Genomic DNA, 22,411 nt, shown 5'->3' with positions numbered 1-22,411 from the left:
GGATTCAATATCTGTTCTCCTGCCTATTTAGACTGTAAGCCCCAAGTAGCACAGAGACTGTATTTGGCCTGGTAAACTTATATCTACCCCAGTGTGTGACGCATATTAAGCACTTAACAAATACTATAAAAAAGGTATCCTGACTTCCAGGCTTCTGCTCTTTCCACTAGGCCATGTATATATTTAAATGTCAGTCTCTCCTACTAGATTGTAAGATCCTTCAGAGCAGGAATTGTATCTTCCAGTTCTTTTATTTAAGAGCTTTATATCGTACTCTGCACATACTAGGTACTCCATAAAATCGATACAGTACGATGGTATCTGTGTCTTTGCTTTTCTCTCAAAACTCGGTCTCTTAAGTGACAGGGAATGAGAAAATCCCTGTTAGGATGGAAAATTTGAGGGAACTCAGGAATTTGCCCCAACTCAACAAAGCTCTTAGGAAGAGGGGAGGAAACCCTTATCATTCCCAATTCTCCCTAGAAGCTCATCTCTGCTCCTGCCCCTTTCTGGACCTTCTTCATTTTTCCTGCTTTTAATTAGTGACATTCTGGTTGAGCACTTTCATTTTCCTGGCAATGCTGTTTTCCATAACTCAGCCCATATCCATTCCAAGAGTGACTTGTATTGTGTAAAGTGAAAATGATAATGATAATAATAATGGCATTTATTAAGCGCTTACTATGTGCAAAGCACTGTTCTAAGTGCTGGGGAGGATACAAGGTAATCAGGTTGTCCCACGGGGGGCTTACAGTCTTAACCCCATTTTTACAGATGAGGTAACTGAGGCCCAGAGAAGTGAAGTGACTTGCACAAAGTCATACAGCTGATAATTGGTGGAGTCGGAATTTGAACCCATGACCTCTGACTCCAAAGCCCATGCTCTTTCCACTGAGCCACGCTGCTTCTCTAAGAAGCAGCACAGCCTAATGGATAGAGCACCGGCTTGGGAGTCAGAAGGACCTGGTTCTAATCCCAGCTCTGCCACTTGTCTGTTGTGTGACTGCGGGCAAGTCTCTTACCTTCTCAGTGCCTCAGTTCCCTCAACTGTAAAATAGGCATTAAGACTGTGAGCCCCATGTAGGACGGGGACTGTGTCCAATCCGATTTGCTTGTTTTCACTCCAGTGCTTAGTACAGTGCCTGGCACATAGTAAGAACTTAACAAATACCACAGTTATTATAATAACACATTTAGGGCTTGGGTGTACTGTACATAGTCTCATGGGTTTGGTCTGTCTGCCAACTCTCTTGTATTGGACTCTCCCAAGCACTTAGTACAGTGCTCTAAACATAGTAAACACTCAAATACTGTTGCTTTATTGGCTGAAGTTTGTAAGCCTGGAGTTCTCCCACACTTAGGGCTCTAGGGTCCCCAGAAGTGACCACTGTGTCTGTGGTGACCTCTCCCCTCCCCTCCCACCATTTCTAGGATGTAATCCATCTCTCCGTTCCCCCTGGAGCCGAATGGCTGGAAATCCCCATTCAATATCTAGTCAAGGGGGTCCCTGTCTGGAGCAGTGGGGAATCCAAGACCTGTTCCCTCCCACCTATGAAGTCCTATTCTTAATATTGCTATTTTTGGACTCTGTTATTCTTACTCCGTGTGTCTGTCCTTTACCTTCCTTTGTAGAATGTGACACCTCTCTGCGGGCAATCAGTCAGTGGCATTTACTGAATGCTTACTAAGCACTGGAAAAGTATAATGTAATATAATTGGTAGAGAAACACTATGGTCTGGTGAATAAAGTATGGGCCTGGGAGTTAGAAAGACCTGGGTTCTAATCCCGGCTGCCCCACTTGTCTGCTGTGTGACTTGGGGCAAGTCACTTTACTTCTCTGGGTCTCAGTTCCCCCATCTGTAAAATGGGGATTAAGACCGTGAGCTCTATCATCATCATCATCATCAATCGTATTTATTGAGTGCTTACTGTGTGCAAAGCACTGTACTAAGCGCTTGGGAAGTACAAATTGGCAACATATAGAGACAGTCCCTACCCAACAGTGGGCTCACAGTCTAAAAGGGGGAGACAGAGAACAAAACCAAACATACTAACAAAATAAAATAAATAGAATAGATATGTACAAGTAAAATAAATAAATAGAGTAATAAATATGTACAAACATATATACATATATACAGGATATACATATACATATATTCATTTGTATATACATTTGTATATATATATACATATATCAGGATAGGGATTGTGTTCAACCTGATTAACTTGTATCTACCCCAGTTCTTAGTACAGTGCCAGGCACAGTAAGCACTTAACAAACACTATTAAAAAAAAAGACACCATCCCTGCTCCCAGGGGGCTCATTCATTCATTTATTCAATTATATTTATTGAGTGCTTACTGTGTACAAAGCACTGTACTAAGCACTTGGGAAGTACAAATCGGCAACATATAGAGACGGTCCCTACTCAACATGGGCTCACAGTTTAGAAGAGTAGAAGGCTCAACGTCTACAGGGCAGACATTGTCTGAATTAATTTCTTTGTATCCTCAGCACTCAGTACAGCACAACTCACACTCTAAGCACTTAATGTGTCATTACTACCACTATTGGATTATTACTTTTCTCTTTTCTCCTGAACATCCTAACATTTCCCTTGGGCAAAATGTTTCTTCCTCCCAAGCTGGAAATTCACAAGTCTAAGCGAGTTCCCTTTGAAGGGAATATAGGGGCTCTGTATTTAAGATTATTTGGGGTTTTTTTTGTGGGGGTGACTTAAAAATGAATACTGAGTAGCTTCCTTTCCCATCTTCCCCACCCTAAGCTAAAGGAAATAGAAGCTAATTAGACTTTACAACATACTCTTAGCCATCCCCAAAGCCTGCTCTTAGGGCCTGACAGTTCCTGAGGAACAGATTCTAAGGGGAGAGGAACCAGAAATGTGCCTAGCAATGCTAAAGCATCTATGTATGATTTAGGGACAGCAAACCTTCCTTAGAAGCCAAAATCCACATCTCATTCCAAGCTGCAGGGGTCAATCATTTGAGCATTTTGGTGTTTCTCTTACTCTTCCAACAAACCTTTCTCTGGATTTCTCCTGGGAACAGATCCCTGCTACCAAAACTTCAGGAGGAGATCCAGTGACAGGGTCATCCATAGCCCTCTGGCATTTTGGACTAATTGCCTGGATTTACATAAGTTTGGGCCCAAGGTAACTTCCTCCCACTCTGAGATGTTTCAGGCTGAAATGCCTCCCAATGAGATCATGGTGACTGGGAGAGAGAAATTCTGCTTGCACCTAGAAATTTCTAGTGTCTAAAGAGGATGGATATTTTTCAGCATTTGGAACTGAGATAGGTCAAGACCGGAAGAACTAATACTGACCACTTTTTGCTTCCAGGACTTCAGTGAAATGTCCATTTTCCTGTTTCAGGAGTAGCTGGCCCCATCGTCGGCTATTATCCAGGTCTGGGCCTGTGAGTCTTAACACTCATCTGAAAGGATGTTCTGACTTTTCTGCTTCTCCATGGCAGGGCTTCATAATTCCTGCCCAGAGCAATTCCCTCCCCACACCCTGGTTCTTCAATCTCTGCCAGCCAGACAGGGCAGACTCAATAGCCGTCCAAGCAAGGTTTCTCTTAAATCTTGGATGGACAACTGGCCCTGCTTTTGGCAGATTGCCCAGTGCCAGCCACTCAGAACCCCTCAAAAAGTAAACAGGGTAGTCAATAGGCCGCCTCACATCACCTGGCCCTCACCCCTGGCATATAAAAGGAGGCAGCCAACAGGTGCTTTCATCATAGTATTTGCTTTCTTTTATCCCTGCCTTTCATTCTAGTTCAGAACAATTAGGACTTCTTCATGGCAGAGAAGAATATCAGGATCGCGGTTGCTCCATAATTTATGTGGCCGTTTGTAATTAGAAAAGCCCTGGAGTTAGTATTGTTTCAGTTGCTCATTAGTTATTTTGTTCAAGCCACTAAGAGGCCCGACAAACAGAGCCATGCCACTGAACAATAAATGGCCCAGTTCAGCTTGCTCTGTATTATTTCTTAGAAATCGGCATTTCTGTAAGTCCCGGCCACCAGTTAAGATGCAAGCTGAAAGTGCTGGCCCTGCTATGTGAGTTGGATTCCCTCACGGGTGCTTATATTCAGTTTGTTTTAGAAAGGCACACCAACAGTCCCAGCCTCAGAAGCAGAGATTACCAAAGTTGGTTTACAGGGAGTGGCTGTGTATGCACAGGGTTCTTCCCTGAAAGGCATTTAATTAAAAAATGCCATGGCTTAGTCAGCCTGGGTCCTTGCCAAGAGATTTGGCCCAAGCTTTGGAGAAATCAGCACTATAACTCCGCTTTTTGGTGCCTGAGGCTTTTTAGGTGGGACGGTCTCGAAGTTTCCGGATCGGTCCGCCTTCCGCTTTATGAGGAAAAGGAAAGCAATGGCAGGCTGAAATGCAGCCCCCTGATCCTGAGAAGCAGCATGGCCTAGTGGTAAAAGCACAGGGTTGGGGGTCAGAGGAAGTGGGTTCTAATCCTGCTCTGCCACTTGTTTGCTGCGCAACCTTGAGCAAGTCACTCAACTTCTCTGGGCCTCAGTTAACTCATCTGTAAAATGGGGATTAAGACTGTGAGTCACTTGTGGGACAGGGACTATGTCCAACCTGATCATCTTGTATTTACCCCAGTGCTTGGAAGAGTGCTTGGCACATAGTAAGTGCTTAACAAATGCCACAATTATTGTTCCTGAATAATAATAATAATGGCATTTATTAAGCGCTTACTACATGCAAAGCACTGTTCTAAGCGCTGGGGAGGTTACAAGGTGATCAGGTTGTCCCACGGGGGGCTCAGAGTTTTAATCCCCATTTTCCAGATGAGGGAACTGAAGCACAGAGAAGTTAAGTGACTTGCCCAAAGCCACACAGCTGGCTGTTGGTGGAGCTGGGATTTGAACCCATGACCTCTGGTTCCAAAGCCCTAGCTCTTTCCACTGAGCCACACTGCTTCCCCTCCTTCCAGTGGACATAGCTGCCCTAGCCCTGAATGGCTGGATTTCAGGAGACATACTGTGCTCTAGTGGACCAAGCCTGGGTTCTAATCCTGGCTCCACCATTTGTCTGCCCTGTGACCTTGGGAAAGTCACCTCTCTGGGACTCAGTTACCTCATCTGTAAAATGGGGATTAAGATTGTGAGCCCAATGTGGAACATGGCTGTGTCCAATACCCCGGCAGTTAGTAAAGTGCCTGGTACATAGTAGGTGCTTAACAAATACCATTAAAAAAAAATTGGGGGAGGTGGGCAGTCACCCTGGACTCCCAGGCCAAAATTTGGGAACTTCTGTGCTTGGGAATTCCACTGTTGCCCAGGGTCAGGTAACAGGAGCTCACTGCTTCTGGGGCTGGAACAGAGGAACTATGCCTTGAATGTAGCCCAAATGGAGGAGAAAGTTCCCAAGTTCCCCATCAGTCAGGAGGAAATTACTGCTTCATGAAGGAATTGAAGTAGGAGTCTCGACTCGGGTGAATTTGCCAGAGAAGTAGTGCCTCCTTGTCTTTTCCTAGCCCGGCTCTCTCCATTTCTGTAATAATAATAATGATGGCATTTGTTAAGCGCTTCCTATGTGCAAAGAACTGTTCTAAGTGCTGGGGAGGATACAAGGTGATCAGGGTGTCTCACGTGGGGCTCACAGTCTTCATCCCCATTTTCCAGATGAGGTAACTGAGGCCCAGAGAAGTGAAGTGACTGCCCAAAGTCACACAGCTGACAAGTGGTGGGGTCAGGATTTGAACGCATGACCACAACATACTGTAGGTTTCCTGGCCCCTATTTGGTGCCCTGGGTTAGCTCCTTGTCTTACCAGCCTTCCTGTGCCCCAGCCCCCATTCTTGATCTAGGAGCTGGATCCAGGAAAATGTTGGAAGTAGGGGGCTCCCCTCATCATCATCATCATCATCAATCATATTTATTGAGCGCTTACTGTGTGCAGAGCACTGTACTAAGCGCTTGGGAAGTACAAGTTGGCAACATATAGAGACAGTCCCTACCCAACAGTGGGCTCACAGTCTAAAAGGAGGAGACAGAGAACAAAACCAAACATACTAACAAAATAAAATCAATAGAATAGATAGGTACAAGTAAAATAAATAAATAGAGTAATAAATATGTACAAGCATATATACATCCCCTCATTCCCACACATACATTGCTGCTGCTGTCACCTACACTCCAGCAAGAATGTTGTCTCCCAACATTTAGCACAGTGCTCTTCATAGAGTAAGCTCGTAATCAAAACTAATCCAATTACCCTGTATCTGCACCAGTGCTTAGTACTGTGTCTGGCACATAGTAAGCGCTTAATGAATACACGATAACAATTATTGCTGTTATTATTAGAATGAGTCTCAGTGGCACCTCTCCCTAGGAGATGCGGCTGCCACCATCCTGTGGCTCAGTGGAAAGAGCCCGGGCTTTGGAGTCAGAGGTCATGGGTTTAAATCCCGGCTCCGTCAACTGTCAGCTGTGTGACTTTGGGCAAGTCACTTCACTTCTCTGTGCCTCAGTTACCTCTTCTGGAAAATGGGGATTAAGAGTGTGAGCCCCACGTGGGACAACCTGATCACCTTGTATCTATCCCAGCGCTTAGAACAGTGCTTTGCACATAGTAAGCACTTAATAAATGCCATTATTACCCAGCGCTTAGAACAGTGCTTTGCACATAGTGTGTAACAAATACCATCATTATTATTATTATTATTTAGCTAGAAAATCTTGAGAGGTGTGGAAATATTTTGGGGGTTCAATGGACCGGTCTGTCACCCTGCAAACAAGCTGTTGAGCTTGAAAGGGTATTTCCGATACCCAGCCTCTTCCCTTGATAGTGATTCCCCTCTGGCTAGCATGTTTCTCTGTACGCAAGCGATTCCAGCCCTCATTTTTATTGTGAACAATGATCATGGATGATTCTGTCCAAGCTGATTAGCTTGGATCTTCCCCAGAGCCTAATATAGTGCCTGACACATAGTCAACGTTTAACAATTGCCAAAATTACTATCTTTATTATTATTCCTTGTGGTCTAGTAGAAGGAGCACCAGACAGAGACTGGAGACCAGGGTTCTAGTTCTAGTTATTATTATTAATTATTATTATTGTTATTGTTATTAGAATGAGGGTAAACAGGGAAGAGAAAGTTGACCTAATTATCTTGCATCTACCCCAATACTTAGTACAGACTTTGGCTGCACTGCACTACATCACCATTACTATTTATTTTATTTTTTAATGGGATTTGTTAAGCACTAAATATGTGGCCAGCACTGTTCTGTGCACTCGGGTAGATACAAATCAATCAGATAGGACACAGTTCCTGTCCCACATGGGGCTCACAGTCTAAGTAGGAGGGAATAGCAGTAGAGGAAGCCGAGGAGTAGAGAAGTGAAGTGTCTTGCCTAAGGTCACAGAGCAGACAAGTGGTGGAGCCGGGATCAGAACCCAGGTCCTCTGACTCCCGGGCCTGTGTTCTTTCCAAATATTATTTTCATTATCATTATATACTATTATGTACCATTATTTATTAATAATAATGGCATTTGTTAAGCGCTTACTATGTGCAAAGCACTGTTCTAAGTGCTGGGGGGGGATACAAGGTGATCAAGTTGTCCCATGTTGGGCTCACAGTCTTAATCCCCATTTTACAGATGAGGTCACTGAGGCCCAGAGAAGTTAGGTGACTTGCCCAAAGTCACACAGCCGACCAGTGGCGGAGCCGGGATTAGAACCCATGACCTCTGGCTCCCAAGCCCGTGCTGCTTCCACTGAGCCATGCTGCTTCTCTGTAAGTAATACGGTAATATTCTATTACTGTATAATAATATAGTATACACATCATATATTATGTGATGTGTATACTATATTATTTATTATATATCATTATATATTGTCATATGTATGTTACCCTTTCAAGTGCTTTGCCCATAGTAAGTGTTGAACAAATACCACAATTATTACAGCTACTAGGTGATTTTAGTCCCCCTTTTAGACTGTGAGCCCACTGTTGGGTAGGGACTGTCTCTATATGTTGCCAACTTGTACTTCCCAAGTGCTTAGTACAGTGCTCTGCACACAGTAAGTGCTCAATAAATATGATTGATTGATTTATTGATTGATTTTAGGCAGCAGCAAGATGGCCATCAGAGGGTGGGGTTGGAGAGCACAGTGTGAAAGTCAAGGGCTGTAGCATCCATTCCTAATTACAGAGCAACTGTGGCTTCCAGTCCTAGCTCCTGAATAGTCACCAGGGCAGGGATCAGACTCCATGGAGTTTGCCCCAAACAGATAGTTCACCTCTGTTCTTTCTCTCTGACTTTGTCCATTTCTCTCATTCTCTTTCTCCCCCTCTTCCTTTTTCTCCCCCCTCTCTCTCACCCACCAGACTTCACACCCTGTCTGCCCTGTGTCAGGTCCCAGCTAGGGCTCTTTTTGTTTCCTAAGGTGGTTCCCTGTTTGTTGAATAGTCCCCGAGCACCCCGTACGTTCCTTTCTTTTTGTATTAATGTCTGTCTCCTCCCACCCCCACCCCCACCCCCACAAGCTCCTTATGGGCAGGGAATGTGTCTGTTTATTGTTGTATTTTACTCTCCTAAGCACTTAGTACAGTGTTTTGCACACAGTAAGTGCTCTGTAAATATAACTGAATGAATGAATAAGCTCCTGCATTCAATTCCAATAGTCTTCACCCAAGACAGAAATCCAGGGGCCTTTCTCGTTAGGGCCCGTGCTGCTACCTGCTCGTAGCAGAACCTCCGGGTTGGGCCATCTGGTCCTTAATGGCTGGCTCCCCTCACCCACAGGAAGCTGCTTTCTGAAGCTCTAGGCCTTCAGTTACCCGAGGGGTTGGCAGTGGGTGTGCATTGTGGTGAAGGAAACTTACTGACATTCCTGTCTTTAGTGATAAAGGACAGTCACTTCCCCAAATTCATTCATTTATCCTGTCTCTCTCTCTCTCTCTCTCTCTCTCACACACACACACACACACTCTCACACACTCCCTGCCCCTCGTTTTAGGAAATAGATTTATTTAAAGTAATGCACACCCACTCCCTTGGAGAATTCATTCACTCTCATAGCTTCAATTGACATCTCCACCTGAATGATTTCCAAATTTATCTCTCTAGCCCTGACCTCTCTCCTTCTCTGCAGTCTCACATTTTCACCTACCTTCAGGACAGTCTTACTTAGATGTTCAGCCAACTCCTCAAACTTTTGGACATGACATTCAAAATAGAACTCATCTTCCCAACCAAATCCTGTTCTCCCCCAAATTTGCCCATCCCCATGGACAACACCACCTGTCTCACATCATCCCTGTCTCACAGGCCCAAAACATTGCCATCATCCTTGACTCATCGCTCTTATTCAGCCTGCATAGTCAATCTGTCACCATGTCCTGTTGGTTCTACCTTCACAACATCTCTAGAATTTACCCTTTCCTCCCCAAACTGCTACCATGCTGATCCAAACACTTTAAACTTCTTTCCCACCTTTTTATTCATTCATTAATTCCAGGAGAAGCAGTTTAGTGGCAAGAACCTGGGCTTGGGAGTCAGAGTTCGTGGGTTCTAATCCCAGCTCTGCCACTTGTCTGCTTTGTGGCCTTGGGCAAGCCACTTAACTTCTCTGGGCCTCAGTTACCTTATCTGTAAAATGGGGATTAAGACTGTGAGCCCCACATGGGACAACCTGATTACTTTGTATCTACCCCAGTGCTTAGAACAGTGCTTGGCACATAGTAAGTGCTTAACAAATACCATGATTATTATTATTTATTGAGTGCTTCCTATGAACAAAGCACTGTACTAAGTGTTCAGGAGAGTGCAATATAACAATAAACAGATGCATTTCCTGTGCATCTAGACTGTAACAATGAGCTTACAGTCTAGAGGGGGAAACAGTAATTAAAAACGAACACATGACGACTAGTGTATCAGCCTCCTCAGTGACATTTCTGCCTCCTGTCTGTCCCCACTCCAGTCCATACTTCCCTCTGTTGTCCAGATCATTTTTCTAAAAAAAAAAAACATTCAGTCCCCTTGCCCACACCCTCTCTCTGGCCTGGAACTTTCTCTCTCTTCATATGTGACACTCCACTATTCTCCCCACCTTCAGGGCCCTCCTAAAATCTTAATTTCCTCCAAGAGACCTTCCCTGACTAAGCCCTCATTTCCTCTATTTATTCTCCCTTCTGTATCACTTATGCACTTGGATCTTTACTTAATAACTTACTATTCACCCCTAACTCAGCAGCACAGAACTTACGAACACATATATAATAATAATAATGAGAGCATTTATAAAGCGCTTACTATGTGCAAAGCACTGATCCCTATTCTCTCCCATTTCCCCTATCTGTAATTTAAAGTCAGTCTCCCCTTTTAGACCGTTAAGCTCCTTATGGGCAGAGATCATGGCTACCAACTCTATAGAATTGAACTCTCCCTAACGCTTAGAACAGTAAGTGCTCAATAAATTCCATTGATTGATTGATTGAACATTGCTTAAGGCGTGTGTGCAGAAAAACTCCACTGTATCCATTGACTCTACCATCTGAGTTTTTGTAAGTTAGGTCTATAAGACCTTCTTGCATTCCCTTTTTCATATGTAAATGTAGATGTTGAACGTTATAATCCAATATAAAAAATATTCTGAAAGGGAAAGTGGAACAAGACTTTCCAGGAATGAGAAGTTGACATCCCACTTTACATACCTAATGGTTGCATTTCAGACCTTATAGGTAGCGCCAAAGAAAGTGTTTGGCTCTGGAATCTGGGTGAGGAATTTTTTTGTTGTTGATAATGAGAGAAGTCAATAGGAGCACAGCTTGACCCTCATAATAATTGTGGTTTTTGTTAAGAGCTTACTAGGTGCTAATCACTGTACTAAACGCTGGAGTAGATTCAAGATAATAAAGTCAGACAGTTCTCACCATCTAAGTGGGAGGGAGAACAAGAATTAATAATAATAATAATAGTATTTGTTAAGCACTTACTGTGTGCCAAGCACTGTTCTAAGCACCAGGGTAGATATAAGGTAATCAGGTTGTCCCACATGGGGCTAACAGTCTTAATCCCCATTTTACAGATGAGGTAACTGAGGCAAAGAGAAGTTATGTGGTTTGCCCAAGGTCACACAGCAGACAAGTGGTGGAGCTGGAATTAGAACCCTCGACCTCTCACTCCCAAGCCCATGCTCTTTCCAGTAAACCACGCTGCTTCTCAGCGTGAGGAATTGGGAAATGGGGAATTGAATTTTACTGGGGAGGAAACTGAAGCACAAAGAACTTAAATAACTTGCCCAAGATCACTGGGCCGGCAAGTGACAGAGTTGGGAGGAGAACCCACTTACTTCCAGGCCCATGCTCTTCCCTCTAGGCCATGCTGTCTTATTTCCATTGAATACATTTTGCTGGGCAACCAGTAATAAAATTCTCATTCTGCAGGAAACTAAGAAGTGATAACTCAGGAGACACCTGAGGTGGTAGAAAGGGCATGGCCATTTGCACTATGATCCTATTAAAGAATGATTTATCTAGTCGCACCCAAGAGTTTCCCAGAGGAAGTTTGAACTCTGGACTCCCTGTTAATCTCAACTGCCACAGAGTGAAGTGGGGCAAATGAATCGCAGCTTGGAGAATTCATTTTAGAGAGTTGGGTATTTAATTTTAGTTGTCTGAACTGTTCATGATTTGAACTGTTTTTTGAGATTCCTTATCCCTCAACATCCCTAACTTTCCCTCTAGTAGCACTCCAGGGCCCTCTCATTCAAGAATCATCCAAATTCCTCTTACATTCACTGATTCACTACTTAGTGTGCTGGAGTCTCCCTCCATTTTCCATGGCAAACTCTTTAAAGGCAGGGACAAATCTGCTAGTTGTCCCTGAATTTTCCCCAGCACCTCATCAGATCGGGACACACCTCAATCAACTCGGCAAATATTTGTGATGATGATGATGTAGTTCACTGAATTAATCAGTGGTATTTATTAAGCACTTCCCTATGCAGAGGGCCAGAGGAAGACTATGATGACAAACCATTTCACCAGCCTCAGATCAATGAGCAAACTTACCAAGCAATTAGCAAAGCAGGTCAGAAGATGAATAGTCAAGAGGATGTTGTTTGTCTGTTCCAGCTTGTTCCTGAAATAATAACCAAAGAAAGAAATAGCAATTTATATTACTTATGGGGAGAAAACAAAGCATGCCACAGAGTTAATGTAACTCACGTATCAACTCATAGCTCTGTCTTTAGGAAGTGATCTAGCTCCGATTGGCTTCTCCCTATGGGATAAGGCAATACATAATGGAATGGAAAATGATTTGGGAGAGGGATCTGGGAAAGAAACCACTAAGCCTCTGGACAGAGACAGAAGCAGCATTGCCTAGTGGAAAGAGCACAGTCCTGGGAACCAGAGGACCTGGATTCTAATCCTGACTCTGCCCCTTGTCTGCTGTTTGACCTCGAGCAAGTCACTTCACTTCCTCTGTGCCTCAGTTACCTCAACTGTCAAATGGGGATTGAAACCTATTCTCCCTCCTACTTAGACTTGAAGGCCCACGTGGGCCAGGGACTGTATCCAACCTGTTTAACTTGTGTCTACTCCAGTGCTTAGAACAGTGCTTGCCACATAGTAAGCACTTAACAGATGTAATAATAATGATAATAATGATAACAATCATTTAAAAACTGTCAGTTTACCAACAAGCAAAATAGGCATGAATAATATAATGAATAAATGGTCAATGAATATTTATCAAGTGCTTACTCTGCGCACTGCACTGTACTAAACTCTGGGGAGGGTGAAATAGATTTAATAGACCTGATCATCTGCCCCCAAGGAGTTTATAACCTAGCAGGGGAGACAGACACTAAAATAATCTACAAGTAGTGGGAAGTAGCAGAGTTTAAAGATACGAACACAAGTGCTACAGAATGAGCTGGGGGGAGCAGGGAGGGGAAGTTTAGCTTAGAGAAGCCACATTAGAGAAGTATAGCATAGAGAAGCAGCATGGCCTAATGAAAAGAGTGGAAGAGAGAGAGCAGAAAGAGAATCCTTAGAGTCAGAGGGTTTGGGTTCTAATCCCGGCTCCACCACTTGTCTGCTGCATGACCTTGGTTAAATCACTTAACTTCCCTGGGCCTCAGTTCCCTCCTCTGTAAACTGGAGATTAAGATGGTGAGACCTATGTGGGACAGGGACTGTGTCCAACCTTATTATCTTGCATCTACCCCAGAGTTTAGTACAGTGCCTAGCACACAGAAAGCACTTAACAGATACCATTAAAGAATGTGTTTGGAAGTGCATAAGGGGCCATAAGGGAAAAATAGGGTGATGAAGGCTTAAATAATGATAAATACCCACCTATCTCCTAGGCAAATTGGGTAAACAAGCTACAGTTTGAAAAGTTGCTTAGAATGCTTCCACATATCATAATAATTATAATAACATTTGCTAATTTACTATGTGCTGTGCACTATACTTAGAGTGGGGTAAATATAATGAAAGTCGATTATGTCTACTGATTGGGTTCATAGTCAAAGACAGAGAATGAACAGGTATTTAATCCCCTTTCTATTGATGAATCAGCCCAGGCACAGAGAAGTTAAGTGACTGGGCCAAGGCCACACAGCAAGCAAGTGGTGGAGCTGGATTACAACCCAGGACTACTGACTCCCAGTCCTACATGTTATCTAGTAGGCCAAGCTAAGTTTCATATGACATCCAAGTGCCAAGCCTTCCCCTTCGAGTTTATTTGGCCCATGGTGGCGTGATAGATACGATAGCTCTGTTTCTTGACGTTCCCTGGAAAGACAGAATCAGCAACCCATCTTCCACTGGGTAAATTCCCTCCGTAATCTAATGGATCAAAGAGAATACAGATGTCTGAAATTTGTCCCAAGTTAAGCCCTAAATAAAAGCTTTTAGATCTTCTTTCTCAACTCCCAATGATGGAGTTTCAGTTTTGCAGCCCGCCTGACCCCACAAATCCAGACTAACAGGTTCTTTCAGTAAAGCAGGTCCAGCTCTTTGAAACAAATCCAGTCGAGTTGCTGTAGTGTCAGAGAGCTAAAGTTAGACCCCACATCCACTTAAGGGGATCCATTTGCCCTCTGCCTACCTGCTATTCTCTCTAGCATGTAAATTACTGAGAAGATTTAGGCTGACACCAAAATCCCAGTCTCTTCAGAAGTAAACCTGAGCACCAGGACTGTTAGAGACTTGTTCATTTTCACATTCTCAGTGTAGCTGTAAGCTTGCTGTGGGCAGAGAACGTGTCTGCCAATTCCATTATATGTTACTCTCCAAAGCATTCATTCATTCATTCAATCGTATTTATTGAGCGCTTGATGTGTGCAGAGCACTGTACTAAGCGCTTGGAAAGTACAAATCGGCCACGTATAGAGACGGTCCCTACCCAACCACTGGCTCACAGTCTAGAAGGGGGAGATAGACAACAAAATAAACAAGTATAGTACAGTGCTCTGCGCATAGTAAGCACACAGTAAATACCATTGATGATGATGTCAGTCAGTCAATGGACTAAGAATGAGTCTAAATTGATCGGGTCCATAAAGCCCATAAATATATTTAAATTTCTGTAAATACAGGCAGCTGCATCACTGTGATGGTATGGGGGAAACCGGGGGGTGTTATTTATTATTCTATTTTATTTGTACATATTTATTATATTTATTTTAGTAATGATGTGTATATAGCTATAATTCTATTTATTCTGATGGTATTGACACCTATCTACTTGTTTTGTTTTCTGTCTCCCCCTTCCAGACTGTGAGCCTGTTGTTGGGTAGGGACCATATGTTGCCGATTTGTACTTCCCAAGCACTTAGTACAGTGCTCTGCACACAGTAAGCGCTCAATAAATACAATTGAATGAATGAATGAATGAATGCTATCATCATTCCTGCTTCCTCATTTAAATCATTGAATCACAGTATTCATTAAATTTTTAATGGTATTTGTTAAGCACTTAATATATGTCAGGAACTGTAGTAAGCTCTGCTGTAGATACAAGATAATCAGGTTGGCCACTCTAGACTGTGAGCTTATTGTGAGCAGGGAATGTGAATGTTTATTGTTAGGTGGTACTCCCTCAAGCACTTACTACAGTGCTCTGAACACAGTAAGCGCTCAAAAGATATGACTGACTGGCACTGTCTCCGTCCCACATAGGCCTCATGGTCTTAATCCCCATTTTACAGCTGAAATAACTGAGGCACAAGAAGTTAAGTGACTTACCCAAGGTCACACAACGGACAAGTGGCAGAGCTTGGATTAGAAGCCAGGTCCTCTGACTCCCAGGACTGTGCTCTTCCCAGTAGGCCATGCTGCTTCTCGAGTGGTTCCTGTATGCAGAGCACTGTACTGAGTACACGGGAGAGTACAGTAACAGTTGTCCGGAGTTAGAGCTCCTTCTGATCCCTGGATAAGAAACGGTCGCTGCTCTGTACAAGTGACAGAGAACAAGGCACCTTTGGGGGTGGGAAGCTCTTGGGAAATGCCCTGGTCAGGTGGAAACTCGGTGGGCATGGTGGAGGGGGCATCTCTCAGCTACCCAGCTGGAAGGGGGTAGGGACAAATGGTCCAAAATCCATTGGCTCCCCCAGCCTACTGAGAAACAGGTGGGTCCTGCACAACTGGCAGCATGACTCAGTGGAAAGAGCCCGGGCTTGGGAGCCAGAGGTCATGGGCTCTAATCCTGACTCCGCCAATTGTCAGCTGTGTGACTTTGGGCAAGTCGCTTCACTTCTCCGGGCCTCAGTTACCTCAGCTGTGAAATGGGGATTAAGACTGTGAGCCCCCCGTGGGACAACCTGATCACCTTGTATACCCCCAGAGCTTAGAACAGTGCTTTGCACATAGTAAGCGCTTAACAAATGCCATCATCATCATCCCTGCAGTTCCACTCGCTCAACTGTGAGCTTCCCTGCATGGAAATATACCCTTCACAAGAGGCTAACAAATCAGTGGCATATCAATCGACTGTGTAATGTTGGTATATGTCAAGCACTTACTATGTGCTGAGCACTCATTCTCAGCAGTTGGCGACCCCGTTGGGGTGTACTAAATGACACCCCTCTTTTGGCTCTGGCCTCCTCCCAAGCCATGGCATCCACACTCCCACGGGTGGCTCTCTGAGGGCATCATTGAACTAATTCTGCTTTTCCTCCTCACTCAGGCAGACCTGGACTACCTTATTATGATGCCCAGGTGGGATCCAAGCTGTTTCCTTTTTTTATACATTTATCTTCGCTCCAGTCTTTTTTAAAAAATGGTATTTGTTAAGTGCTTACCTGCGCCAGGCAGTATACTTAGTGCTGGGGTAGATAAAAGCTAATCAGGTTGGATAGCGTTCCTGTCCCACATAGGGCTCAAAGGCTTAATCCCCATTTTACAGATGAAGTGACTGAGGGATAGAGAAGTTAAATGATTTGCCCAGTTCACACAGCAGACGAGCAGTGGAGCTGAAATTAGAATACAGGTTGTTCTGATTCCTAGGCCCATGTTCTATCCACTAAGGCCATACTTGCTTTCCTCCCTTAGCCTTGATCTTCGATTATCATTTGATTATCACTTGGATTTGAACCCTTAATTTCACCCCTCCCTCAGCCCCACAACTCTTGTGTACACATCCACCGTAATTTCATTGTTCTCCACCTAGACTAGTAAGCTTATTGTGGGCAAGGAATATGAAAAGCAGCATGGCTCAGTGGAAGGAGCCCGGGCTTTGGAGTCAGAGGTCATGGGCTAAAATCCAGACTCTGCTAATTGTCAGCTGTGTGACTTTGGGCAAGTCACTTAACTTCTCTGAGCTTCAGTTACCTCATCTGTAAAATGGGGATTTAGACTGTGAGCCCCATGTGGGACAACCTGATCACCTTGTATCTTCTCCAGTGCTTAGAACCGTGCTTTACACATAGTAAGCGCTTAACAAATGCCATTATTATTATTATTATTATTATATTGTACTCTTCCAAGTGCTTAGTACAGTGTTCTGCACATAGCAAGCACTCAGTAATACTATTGATTGACTGATTGATAATCCAGAGACCGCTGAACCGGAGATTGATTTGGGCATTAGAGGTGGAAAATCTGGGGAGTTAAAATAGTCACACATTTCAGATCTTTTAACATCTGGACTAAATGTTTGGTGAGGCGTCTGTCACATTGAGAACTCAGTATGGCCTAGTGGATAAAGCATGATAAAGGCTTTGGAGTCAGTGGTCATGGGTTCAAATCCCGGCTCTGCCAATTGTCAGCTGTGTGACTTTGGGCAAGTCACTTAACTTCTCTGGGCCTCAGTTACCTCATCTGTAAAATGGGGATTGACTGTGAGCCCCTTGTGGGACAAACTGATCACCTTGTAACCCCCCACCCCCCCCGTGCTTAGAACAGTGCTTTGCACATAGTAAGAGCTTAATAAATGCCATCATTGTCATTATCATCATCATGAGCCTGGACATGAGAGGACCTGGGTTCTAATCCCAGCTCCCCCATTTGCCTGCTGCGTGACCTTGGGCAAGTCATTTAACTTCTCTGCGCCTTCATTTCCTTGACTGTAAAATAAGACTTCAGTAGCTGTTTTTCTTCCTACTTAGACTGTAAGATCCATGCGGGGCAGGAACTATATCCTGCCCGATTAACTCGTACCTAACCCAGCTCTTAGAACAGTGGTTGACACATGGTACACTCTTCACAAATACCATCAAAAACTGTTGGCAGTGCAACATTGAATGTAAAATCAGCAAAAGAAATTTCTCCTGACAGAACATGCTTTTCCTCAAGGCAACTTCTCTCTTGAGCTGGCTGAAGTGGGAGTTGTGCCAAAGTAACTGAGGGCAGGCTTTGGCTTCGCTACCTACATGTGTGCAGGGTGTATGATTGAATTTGCTCCTAAGGAGTTAAACCTCTGAGTTTTTCCATCTACTTTAAATTCAAGGAGAGATGATGTTTCAGTAGAAATTGCCTTTCAGCCACGGTTCTCCCCGAAGGAAGTTGAATGCACAGACCAACCTAACGTAACATGAATGAAACATTATCATCATCATCAGTGCTATTTATTGAGTGATAAGCAGAGCACTGTACTAAGTGCTTGGGAGAGTATAACAGGATTGGTAGACAGTCATATAGAGCAGGAGGCCAAAAGCAAGAATTCAAGATGTTGAACTAACTGAGGAGGCGCAGGGCAGGTTTTTCTCTAGACTATAAGCTCATTATGGGCAGGGAATATGTCTGCTAATTCTGCTGTACTTTACTCTCCCAAGAGCTTACTACAGTGCTCTGCACATAGTAAATGCTCAAATACATCGATTGATTGATTAATTCATCCTTCTCCACTCTTACCCTCCCGACTGACGGCTAGTCCGGAAACCTCAAAACAGTCCCTAGATTCATTCATTCATTCAATTGTATTTATTGAGCACTTACTGTGTGCAGAGCACTGTACTAAGCGCTTGGGAAGTACAAGTTGGCAACATATAGAGATGGTCCCTACCCAACAACGGGCTCACAGTCTAGATGCCAGGCAGGCAAGCAGTAGGGTGAGCCTAAGGTAGTCAGAGCTTCTGGGCTACAAGTTGCTAATTTTTCAGGCTCCTGCCACATCATCATAATAATAGTAATAATAATAATGACAAAAATGATACTTGTTAATAATAATAACAATAATGCTGGCATTTATTAAGCGCTTACTATGTGCAAAGCACTGTTCTAAGCACCGGGGAGGTTACAAGATGATCAGGTTGTCCCACAGGGGGCTCACAGTCTTAATCCCCATTTGACAGATGAGGTAACTGAGGCCCAGAGAAGTTAAGTGGCTTGCCCAAAGTCACACAGCTGACAATTGGCGGGGCTGGGGTTTGAACCCATGACCTCTGACTCCAAAGCCCGGGCTCTTTCCACTGAGCCACGCAAGTGTTAAGCACTTACTATGTGCCAAACACTACTATGTGCTGGGGTAGATACAAGATAATCAGTCCCCACATGGAGCTAGTATTCTAAGGCAGCGGGAGCACAGGTATTGACTCTCCACTTAGCAGATGAGGGAACTGAGGCACAGACAAGTTAAATGACTTGCCCAAGGTCACAGAGCAGGCATGTGATGGAGCCAGGCTGCAGGCCCATGCTCTTTCCTCTGGCCACACTGCTTCTCCAAGGTGGCAATCCCTCAGACCTACTGCCTTGCTGTACAAGATGCCCCCAGCTTGGGCAGGATGAGTCTTGCTGAATCCATCAATCAATCAATCAATCATATTTATTGAGCGCTTACTGTGTGCAGAGCACTGCACTTGGGAAGTACAAGTTGGCAACATAACTGAACTGAACTGAACCCAAGTGTGCTAGTTCTCAAGCCCCTCTTTGTTGGAAGAAACCTGTCACTTCCTCTTTCCAGAAATTATTCATATTACTATCTGTCTTCCCTTCTAGGCTGTAAGATCACTGTGGGCAGAGAACATGCCTACCCACTATGTTACCCTGTTTTATTGTACTCTCCCAAGCACTTAGTACAGTGCTCTGCACATAGTAAGCACTCAAGAAATGGAATCGATTGATTAACTGGACTGAAAATGTCAATGCTCTTGCTATTAAGGAACAAGCAAGATCCCGTAACTTTCTCTTCATTCTTTTCAATCGTCTTGCATTTCATCTTCTTCAACCCCCCAGAGAGCTCTAATGATCCTAAACCACTCTCTCACTAACTTCAGCACATTCTCCTCGAGGACTAAGAATGCAAAGATTTTCACTTTCTCAACTTAGGAATTTTCATCACATGGTCTGCTTATCTTCTTAAGTAGAAGCAGAGAAGCAGCATGGCTCAGTGAGCCCACTGTTGGGTAGGGACTGTCTCTATATGTTGCCAACTTGTACTTCCCAAGCGCTTAGTACAGTGCTCTGCACACAGTAAGCACTCAATAAATACGATTGATTGATTGATTGATTGAAAAGAGCACAGGCTTGGGAGTCAGAGGTTCTAATCCCAGCTCCACCGCGTGTCTGTTGTGTGACCTCAGGCAAGTCACTTAACTTCTCTGAGCCTCAGTTACCTCACTTGTAAAATGGGGATGAAGACTGTGGCCCCATGTGGGACAATCTGATCCCCTTTTATCCCCCCCAGTGCTTAGAACAGTGCTTGAACATAGTAAGCACTTAACAAATGCCATCATCATTATTATTATTGTATCTTCTCTCTATTATCTTTAGATAATAGAGAGAATAATCTCTATTATCTATTATTTTTAGACTGTGAGCCCACTGTTGGGTAGGGACTGTCTCTATATCTTGTCAACTTGTACATCCCAAGCGCTTAGTACAGTGCTCTGCACACAGTAAGTGCTCAATAAATACAACTGATGATGATGATCTTCTCTCTATTGAGGAACATGTGGCCTAGTGGAAAGAGCATGGTCCTGGGAGTCAGAGGATCTGGATTCTAAATCCAGCTGTGCTGATTGCTTGCTGTGTGACCTCGGGCAAGTCACTTAACTTCTCTGTGCCTCAGTTTCCTCAACTGTAAAGTAGGGATTCAATACCTGTTCTCCCTCCTACTTCAGACTGTGAGCCCCACGTGAGACAGGGACTATGTCCAACCTAAAGAACAGTGTTTGACACATAGTAAGCTATCAACAAGTACCACAAAACAAAGAAAGATTAAGCAGTGCAGCCTAGTGGAAAGACCATCAGCCTGGGAGTCAGAGGACCTGAGTTCTAATCCTGCTCCACCACTTTTTTGTGTGTGTGGTATTTTCAAAGCAGTTACTATGTGCCAGGAATTGTACTAAGCACTGGGTGGATGGAAGCTAATCACACTGGACACAGTCCATGTCCCACATGAGGCTCACAGTCTTAATCCCAGGAGAGGTAACTGAGGGATCGAGATGTGACTTGCCCAGGGTCACACAGCAGGTAAATGGAGGAGCCAGAATAAGAGTCCAGGTTCTTTGACTCCCAAGCCCCTGCTCTATCTACTAGGCAAGGCTGCTTCTCACTTGTTTGTTGTGTGACCTTGGGCTAGTCACTTCACTTCTCTGGGCCTCAGTTACTTCATCTGTAAAATGAAGTTGAAGACCGTGAGCCCCAGGTGGGACAAGGACTATGTCCAAGCTGATTAGCTTGAATCTACCCCAGCGCTTAATATAGTGCCTGGCATATAGTACGCGCTTAACAAATACCATTAAAAAAATCACATTGTGAGCTCCTGGAAGGCAGCAGGCACATCTTATAATACTTTTGGGACTTGTCCCCCAAGAACCTGATACAGTGATACTGTCAGTCAATTCTGGTGATTATGATCGTGATGACAAGGCAGTTGAGGAAAAGCTTGCCCCACTAATTCTCAATGATCAGAGATATCCTAAAACAATTCTTCAGGATGTTGAGGTGAGTCCTGAGAAAATTGGGTATATCTTCTGGATGCTACGATTTAGTGAAAACAGGACATTATAGTGGATACCAGTTTGCATCCTTAATTATTGCTGGCAGGAGGGCAGCAGTAACTACTTCCAGAAGGAAAGACTGGTACTTGGTATGCAAGCCCAGAGCACGTCTTTATGTCTTAATTTGGTAATCATTTCACAATGATTTCTCATGCTGCGCCTAAATCCCTAATGCACATCATTCTTTGCATCCAAACACCTAACTTTGCAGTTCCTCATGGCTCCCCTGACTGGTTGAATAGAGATTTAAGTTCCTCGACATAAACTGACCCTGGATGCCGACCAGAAAGGCAACAGAATAAATACGAGAGAAAGAGACAGGGTTGCCCTGACAACATTGCTTCTCTGCAGATGAGACGTTAAACAGTCCATCCTTTGGCAGCTGACTTAGCTCTGAGAATAGCAAGGAAGTTGCAAATGTCAGTCTCTAAAACTTCCTTCTGCCATATTGGTGTCAGGGCCCCTTCCATCAGAGGAGACTGAGTTTTCTGTCTGGGACTTTGTTGCTCCGAGTTTTAACTCGATAATCAGGACATTTCAACCTTTATGGAAACTGAACCCTTGCAGTCTCCCTTGATATACTGCCCCTGAATACGCGCGCGTGCGCACACACACACACACACACACACACACAGAGAGAGAGAGAGAGAGAGAGAGAGAGAGAGAGAGAGAGAGAGAGAGAGAGAAAGAGTCCCTTACCCATCCGTCTTAGGGAACTGAGGGAATAGAACAGCAGCCATCAGAGGAGATGATAACAATGATAACAATAATAATAATGAGAATGATAAAAACAATAATAGTAATTATATCTGTTAAGCACTTAGCATACCTTCCCAGACTGAGCCCCTTCCTTCCTCTCCCCCTCATCCCCCTCTCCATCCCCCTCATCTTACCTCCTTCCCTTCCCCACAGCACCTGTATATATGTATATATGCTTGTAC

This window comes from Tachyglossus aculeatus, chromosome 3 (genome assembly GCF_015852505.1).
Source record: "Tachyglossus aculeatus isolate mTacAcu1 chromosome 3, mTacAcu1.pri, whole genome shotgun sequence".
In the NCBI taxonomy this organism is placed as follows: Eukaryota; Metazoa; Chordata; class Mammalia; order Monotremata; family Tachyglossidae; genus Tachyglossus; species Tachyglossus aculeatus.
The sequence above is the reverse complement of the archived record's forward strand: the minus strand, read 5'-3'. Positions refer to the sequence as shown.